We start from the raw sequence: 8,140 nt of genomic DNA on the forward strand, positions 1-8,140 counted from the left end.
TTTTTTTTTTTTTTTTTTTTTTTTTTTTAAACCGTGTGTCGCACACAGTTACTCGCGGGATATACTTGGAGTTATATAATCAAGGTTTCAAACTTTTGAAAACGATTATTGATAAAGTCGACCTTTATCTTCTCGTTGTTATAATTGAAATTATCGTTGCAACGTAATTGTGACAATTTGAAAATATATTAAATGAATAACGTAAAGATAGATTTTAATCTTACTTTCCACTACGAAGGGCGTATCTTTTGTGTCGACGTGATCATTGCGCTTAATTAGAATGAAGTCAAGATTTCGTATATCGTACGACGACAATTGTGTGTTTTGACAATAAAGCGAACAAGCGAAAAAAAAAAGAAACACATTTATTTGCATTTGCGAACGACATTTGTCAAGATCGAGTTCTTGACAAATGTCGTTCGCAAATGCAAATAAATGTGTTTCTTTTTTTTTTCGCTTGTTCGCTTTATTGTCAAAACACACAATTGTCGTCGTACGATATACGAAATCTTGACTTCATTCTAATTAAGCGCAATGATCACGTCGACACAAAAGATACGCCCTTCGTAGTGGAAAGTAAGATTAAAATCTATCTTTACGTTATTCATTTAATATATTTTCAAATTGTCACAATTACGTTGCAACGATAATTTCAATTATAACAACGAGAAGATAAAGGTCGACTTTATCAATAATCGTTTTCAAAAGTTTGAAACCTTGATTATATAACTCCAAGTATATCCCGCGAGTAACTGTGTGCGACACACGGTTTAAAAAAAAAAAAAAAAAAAAAAAAAAAAAAAAAAAAAAAAAAAAAAAAAAAAAAAAAAAAAAAAAAAAAAAAAAAAAAAAAAAAAAAAAAAAAAAAAAAAAAAAAAAAAAAAAAAAAAAAAAAAAAAAAAAAAAAAAAAAAAAAAAAAAAAAAAAAAAAAAAAAAAAAAAAAAAAAAAAAAAAAAAAAAAAAAAAAAAAAAAAAAAAAAAAAAAAAAAAAAAAAAAAAAAAAAAAAAAAAAAAAAAAAAAAAAAAAAAAAAAAAAAAAAAAAAAAAAAAAAAAAAAAAAAAAAAAAAAAAAAAAAAAAAAAAAAAAAAAAAAAAAAAAAAAAAAAAAAAAAAAAAAAAAAAAAAAAAAAAAAAAAAAAAAAAAAAAAAAAAAAAAAAAAAAAAAAAAAAAAAAAAAAAAAAAAAAAAAAAAAAAAAAAAAAAAAAAAAAAAAAAAAAAAAAAAAAAAAAAAAAAAAAAAAAAAAAAAAAAAAAAAAAAAAAAAAAAAAAAAAAAAAAAAAAAAAAAAAAAAAAAAAAAAAAAAAAAAAAAAAAAAAAAAAAAAAAAAAAAAAAAACCATCGAGCTATTTCTCGGCGTAGCCTCCATATGCCGGCCGCGACGACGAGACCACGTCGATATGTCGTCACTGCCGTCGTTGGCAGCGCAAAGGTACGTTACAAGAGGAATCAATATCGTGTAAAAGCACTTACCTGGAAGCGGATGGCGCACGTGCTCGCATCACGTCGATCGGCGAGGTTATGCCGGGCGGCGCACTGCCGGTGGACGTGTATGCATGTATGTGTGTGTGCGTGCGTGTGTGTGTGTGTGCGCGCCTCTCTCTTTCTCCTCATGTCTCCTCTTCCACTCTTCTCGCTCTCGTCTCCATCGATCTCGTCTCGACGATCGACGTCACTTGTATTTTGAGTCACTCGTACATCGTATATTATCGGCCCTCCTTTTCCCGATTTACTCTCGACTCGCATCACGTCGCGTCGCGTACGCGAATGAGCCACCTCCGAGAAAGAAAGAAAGAGAGAGAAAGAGAGAGCGAGCCGGCGCGCGCGTGACAATCGAAACTTTCATCAACTCGATCTTCGTTCGCTCGTTCGTTCCTTCCTTCCTTCCTTCACGCGACGTTACTCTGTCGCCGTCTCGGCAGCGACTTCCTATCGCCTTCCGATGCCCCCGTTCCCGCCCCCGCCAGTTTGCCAGCCAGCCACCCCCTCTCCCCGCACGAATGATGCGCCTCTCACCGTCGCCCCAAGAGAAAGAGCGAGAGTGAGAAAGAGAGAGAGAGAGAAGAGGAGATTCGCGATCTTTCGATTTTCGCCAAAGGGATACGGGATTCTTCTTCGATATTCGCGTTTTACGTTAATTGCGATCGTCGTGATCGAACGCGACAAGATGCGCGGACGCGCATCTTTCTTCCCCTCCTCCCCCCCCCCTCCCTCTTCTCTTTTCGCGAAATTTGCAGCCAACTTCTCGCGAAGAGGAGCCTGTGCCCAATATTTCTTTCTCTCCCTCCCTCCGCCCGTTCACGCTATCTCTTTCTCTCTCGCGATTGGGACCAGTGCAAATGGCCGCGTTTTAACACGTCACCAAACACTTGCGACTTACTACGCATCCCGAGTGCCGGTACCCTAAGAAAACACGAATATGAATACTTCGCGTTTGTACGTTATATACCGTGTAGAAATCGGCCGACGGATATCCGGACTGCACACTTACGAGAACTCGTGAAACAGCCGACTCTCTCCGAGCGCGCCGAGGTGGTGCATCCGCCGGTTACGAGGAGTATGTAAAACCGCGGAAACGGAAGAGAGAAGGATATATAGAGAAGAGATAAGAATGTAGAATTATACAGACGGAAAGAGAAATAAAACGAGAGATAGAGAAGGAGAAGGAAAATAGAAACTACGAAGCGCGAGATTGCAAAAATAACGAAGAGAAAGACACGTTGCCGGGCCGAGAGATTCATCCCGGGCGAAGTGCGAAAATACCTCTTCCCACCAACAGTCGACGACGAACTGGCCGATCGGCCGTTGCACGGCCACGGGGCACGGAGGACCCCGCAAAATTCTCCGCCTCTAGTCCTAGCCCGCGGTGGCGCGCGACGCTACTAACCGTTCTGCGCTACGTCGGTCGCGACGAGCCGCGCCGAAGTCCACGCCGGCCGGCCGGCCGGCCCGATCCGAGTCGAGTCGAGGCGATCGCGCACGAGGCCGCCCGAATTCGGCCGGAAGTTCGAAGCCATCGTGCGCGCAGCGAGAGCGCACGCAAGACGGAGAGAGAGAGAGATGTGTGACGAGGCGCGTCGGAGCTTTGTACTTTCCGCCCGTCTCATCGGGAATTCCTGCCGGAATCGCACACTGCCGCCATGGTCGATCCTTTATCCGCTCGTATACGTATATTGTATATACGGCGCAAAGTGCGCTGCGCATGTGAGCACGAGTATATAGATGCCGATAAGCAGGTATGCACGTATATATGGGAGTGAGTGCGTGCGTATGAATACGCACGGGCCACCGACCGCGACGCGACCGAAATTTTCTGCAGTCCGCGTCAAAGATCGCTGCTGCCCTATCAAGGACAAAGCCGTGGATATGAAATTTGGCTAGACGGAAGTGTAAATAAGGAAAGGGCGGCAGGGATCAAGAGAGAGGGAAGATTATGTCGGGGAGAAAAAGATAGAGAGAGAGAGAGAGAAACATGATCGTGAAAGGACATAAAAGTTAACGTCTCTCATACGATTTGCTTCAGGTGATTCTAATAAAAAATGAAATTGACGTAAGATTAGATATTAATATAGATTATCGCGTCCAATAAGAAAGGAAATATGGAATGAGAAAAAAATGCGACATGTAGAGTGAGAAGCGTGTTAAAAGGCTTCAACACGTAAAGGATGCGAAATTTTTATCAACGATAAACGGCCAAGGAAATAACGTTTCCTCTCCCTCTCTCTCTCTCTCTCTCTATCTTTTTCGGGAGAAAGCGTGAGAGAATTATTTGCCAGGAACTCGAGGAGTTACTTTAAACCCATCCGATACGGATAAATTTTCTGCGTTTTGTCGGCGACTTTCGAGAATTATCGTTTCAGCCACGTGTAATTTTAGACGAAAGTTTCGCGAAAACGAGCGCGATTCTCGCGAATGATCTTCGTCAGGGATTCCCCGAGAGCGGAACTTGTAGCGAGGTACGTGCGGCTTGTACCGTATCTCGTAGGCGGGTCGTAGTTGCTTATGACAGGACGAGTGATAACGCGCTAAACGTGCGGTTCCGCGAAAACTTTCTCATCTTCACACGCCCGTACGACACGCTTCCCTCACTCCGAGAGTTGCAGTATCGAACGTTTAATGGAGATGCCTACCCGCATCTCGGGATGTATCGCGTGGCGGTAAAGTATCTGGGACAATGCGTTCTCTCTCTTTTTCTGCTCGTCGAGAGTCGCGGACAAATATGGAGTTTGTGCATGAGAAATAGCGCCGATGATAATAATGAGTATCCTGTCACCGACCTGCCATCATCATCGGATCGCACACAACGCGCGAGAGGAGTTATGTTTCTCCGCGTAGTATCGATTTTATGTACCTTTCGTTAATCCTCGTAGCGCCTGAGGGATGTACTACCTGAGGGAATACTTTCATATGCAGAGATGTAAACCGATAAAAAAAAAAAATCTTGAAGTTTATTTGATACACGATGATGATGGAAATACTCGTATTCTCTTTATTCCCGGTGCGCTATTTATATCTGACAAGAGAATAATTTTTGCAGGAATTAGAAATGTGAACGGAGGAGAAGAGACAAATATAGAGGGTGTCCCAGATTCACATCGCAGTTCCCTTCACGTGCTATTCAGGATCGGTTCTTCGAGCGGCTCCCATATTAGGTAGATAAATCAGCGCCTGCTTTCTTCAAGTGTGGTTCACGAGCCGCCTTACGTAACCGGCGCGTGTGGATCACATCTACTATCGATTCGATGTGGCGATCTTCTCGTGCAAGTCACATATGACACGACCGTGATATAACGACGCACGTCGTCTTATTACGCGATCTTGTGCAATTGCAGGTAGACAACATCCCAGCGCCACCTTCGTATCCTGCAAATTCCAACGTTTGCGAGAGCAGCGCGCGAACACGTTTTTGCAATCGATGTCGTCCTGGGCTAAAAGGACGAGGACACTCCTCTGATCAAGGAAACGAATCGCCGAGAAAGAGAGCCCTGACACGCAGAAAGATAGGTACGAGACAAAGTCAAATGCAAATGCGACTAATAATATGCGAGAAACGTTATAAAGGCACTCGACGTCAAAGGGTACGGGGGCGGGTACTTTAAGCGGCTGCATTTAGAGCCAAGAACGTCGGTCCCCACTTTCCTTTCCTCCCTCTCTTTTCACCCCTCCTCACCCCCTCTTTTTTTCCGTCTCGCTCCGCAGAGTCGCGTCGAACCGGCCGTTAACAAGACGGCCGATAAACTCTTGACGATTTTAGTTATGCATCCTGGCGAGTGCCCGGGCACAAAGAAGATTCTCTCGATTCCGGTCGCTACTCGGCTCCACTCGGCCCTAACAAGATATCCGACCTCTTCGTTTATTTGCACGCGGAGAGCGGAGAATTACCGGAACGATTAAATAAATTCAGCATCCTCCCGCGGAGATCCCGCGCTTCAAAATCGTTTAAGGCATAAGTTGCGGAGCTCGTTCGCGAAAATTGTTTAATTATCGTCAAATCGATGACGGATATGGAATTTTTGTAGCAAACGATATATGCGTAGCTTTCTTGTTATTTTTTTCTGGTATTCTTATATCCTAGGAATACCCGAGCATGAATGACATGACTTATGATTACGACAGAAGCTATCGGAAAGCGCTTTACGTGCTTGCGCGAGTCGAGATCTTCAAAGTTAGTTAAAAGGCACGTTAACTTATGAAAGATAGCACGAAACGCACGACAGCTGTGACAATGCATGGACGCTTGTCTTTTTTCAATCCGCTCTTGTAGACAATTAGAGTTCCCTTATACAAATATTGAACTTGACTCGAGAGAAAAATATAAAAAGAAAATAGCAATTTTTTTTTTTGTAAACGACGTTGGTGAATTAGCACGGAAAAGATAAAGGCAATATAAGGGCAAACTTTAATTACTTTTATTAAATAAAAGAATCGGTTTTTCAAAATTTAAGAGAATGATGGTAATGTACAGTTTTATACACTATGTAATATTTTTTGAGGTAAAAGATGATAGTTGCACAACCGAACGAGAAAAGTCACCGGAAAATTTCCCAACAGCCGGTAGATGCTCCAGGGAAATCAAAAGTCTGCTGATGCGATCTATACGAAAATTCGACCAATAAAAAGCGTACGACGGAACTTTACGAATTTCATCCGATATCGATACGCGGTGCATACGATGCGTTTTCGTTTCGTGATCAGAGCCGTATTTCGAATCGCGAGAGATTGATAGTATTTAATGGGCTCAAACAGCTGCAACGGCGCGAAATTAAATTCTCGGCCGTATCGCTCGTTAACAGGAATTTAATGGCGATCCATGGAATATGTATATACAGAATTACTCGTTGCGCGACGGCATGAAATTGGAAGAGACAAGGTAGGAAAGAAAGAAACACGCATACATATACACACACACACACACACACACACACACACATATATATATATAGAATAGAGAGAGAGAGAGAGAGAAATAGAATCAGAAATGTCAGATCGAATCTCGTACGTAATTTCATTCAAGAGCTAACTGAGTGGATCTTGCAATTTGAGAGACCAGGTAGCATCATTTAATGTGTATGAACTATGGCAGTAGAGATGCAGAGATGTCAAGTAAAGAGGGCGAAAGGATTCTACGTGGACAGTTGACAGTAAAACGAAAGAAATGTAGGAAAAGAGGGAGGAAAAAGAAAAGATAAAAGATGGGAGAGACTGGAAGAGGAGATAAGACGCGGCTACGAGAGTGGAGAGATGAGATAAGACAAGACGGGTGGTTATATACCAAAGAGATGTGTCACAGAGAGAGATAGAAAAAGAGACGAACAGAATAGGGGCGAAAAACGAGAAACGGAGAGATTAGGTTCTTTACCGGACGAACAAACCAAACGAATAATTTGCCTACTATCGCTTTTGCCATCGAGATTTGCTTACTGTTGTACAGCGCTATGCTCTCGATGTCCAGTGCGATTATTATCATGCGCTGACATTCATCCATTATACATTATATTCGCAAACGTCGCGATATATTCGCAACGGTGGACTCGCGTCGCGCAGTCTTTCTTCATAAAAGTTATTAGAAGAATCATTCGTCCTATATTTATAATTCACATCTCTCTTCTTTCTCTCGTTATTTAAAAAAATAGATCGAACGTGAACGAAAAAAAAAAAAAAATTAATAGAAAGGGAAGGACGCGCAGAGGGAAAAGAAATTAAGGGATGCATCATCTTGCTGAGATGAAACGCACGATAATTTGATACAAGAAGAGATATCGCGCGCAGCGACAAATCCATGAAACCGCTTATATTAAGTTCCGATATCAAAAGTGGCGGAGAGCAGATATATCGACTATTCTGCACGAACGATTGAGCAATTGCATCTGGGACACAGCGTACATGCTCTATCTGCTTTCGTAGACTTCGCGGTCACAGATATAGGAAGCAAAGTGAAATCAAGTATCGCGAGAAGCTAGTACTAATATTAGTACCAAGTCCTTATCAGTGAATAACGAGAGATGGAAGCGACCGGTTCTCTAACAAGCCCATTGAAAATGCCGGAGACGTTACTCCCTGTCTGATCTATTCATCTATCTCTTTCTCTCTATCTCTCTCTTATAAACGCGTGCTATTTATACATCCATATACAAGTGTGCCTACACACACCGTATGCCTGAAATTTTAATGCCGGGGAGTACATACGCCGAGCTATATCCGACCTAGAACTATATCGCGCGTATCGCGACCGAGGGCAGGAGAAGGGTGATGCACGAGTGATGCAGTGAAATAGTTATACGGTGTTCACACAGAATGTGATAATAAATATATAAAATATCAGGCTGATGAAAGATTTTTTCCTCTTGTTTTTTAGTTTTTCAGCAAGAGCCATGTGGGGAAAGCAACGTATACTATATACTAATAAAAATAGGACCAACTAAAAAATGCTATATATATCTTCAGGTGAAATCATTAAAGATTATTTTACTTTTGCATAATGAATGATAATTATATATATATGTATAATTAGACTTTTGCGGAATATTTTGAGGGGAAGGAGAGGGAAGAGGATTTGGATGCAGAGATCCGTTTTGAACGAATTTCTTTTTCCAGCGCGAAATTAATTCACAGACCTTGTGTATAGCCTCGCGTGGCTGAAC

The 8,140-nt window shown here is 41.7% G+C and overlaps 1 long non-coding RNA gene across 2 annotated transcripts in view; it reads left to right on the top strand.

Annotated features, from left to right (window-relative positions):
* The first annotated feature begins 3,028 nt into the window (after positions 1-3,028).
* The window catches only part of LOC115241650, an 18,451-nt gene continuing 13,339 nt past the window's right edge, over positions 3,029-8,140 (top strand). Inside the window, exons 1-3 of one of the 2 annotated variants that reach the window (XR_003884934.1) lie at positions 3,029-3,235; positions 4,537-4,651; positions 4,832-5,003. This is a non-coding gene — a long non-coding RNA (uncharacterized LOC115241650). Of the gene's footprint in view, positions 3,236-4,536; positions 4,652-4,831; positions 6,992-8,140 lie in introns of those variants that run through there. The other variant, XR_003884933.1, reaches the window with a different exon arrangement.

This window comes from Formica exsecta, unplaced genomic scaffold (genome assembly GCF_003651465.1).
Source record: "Formica exsecta isolate Colony F162 unplaced genomic scaffold, ASM365146v1 scaffold500, whole genome shotgun sequence".
NCBI lineage: Eukaryota > Metazoa > Arthropoda > Insecta > Hymenoptera > Formicidae > Formica > Formica exsecta.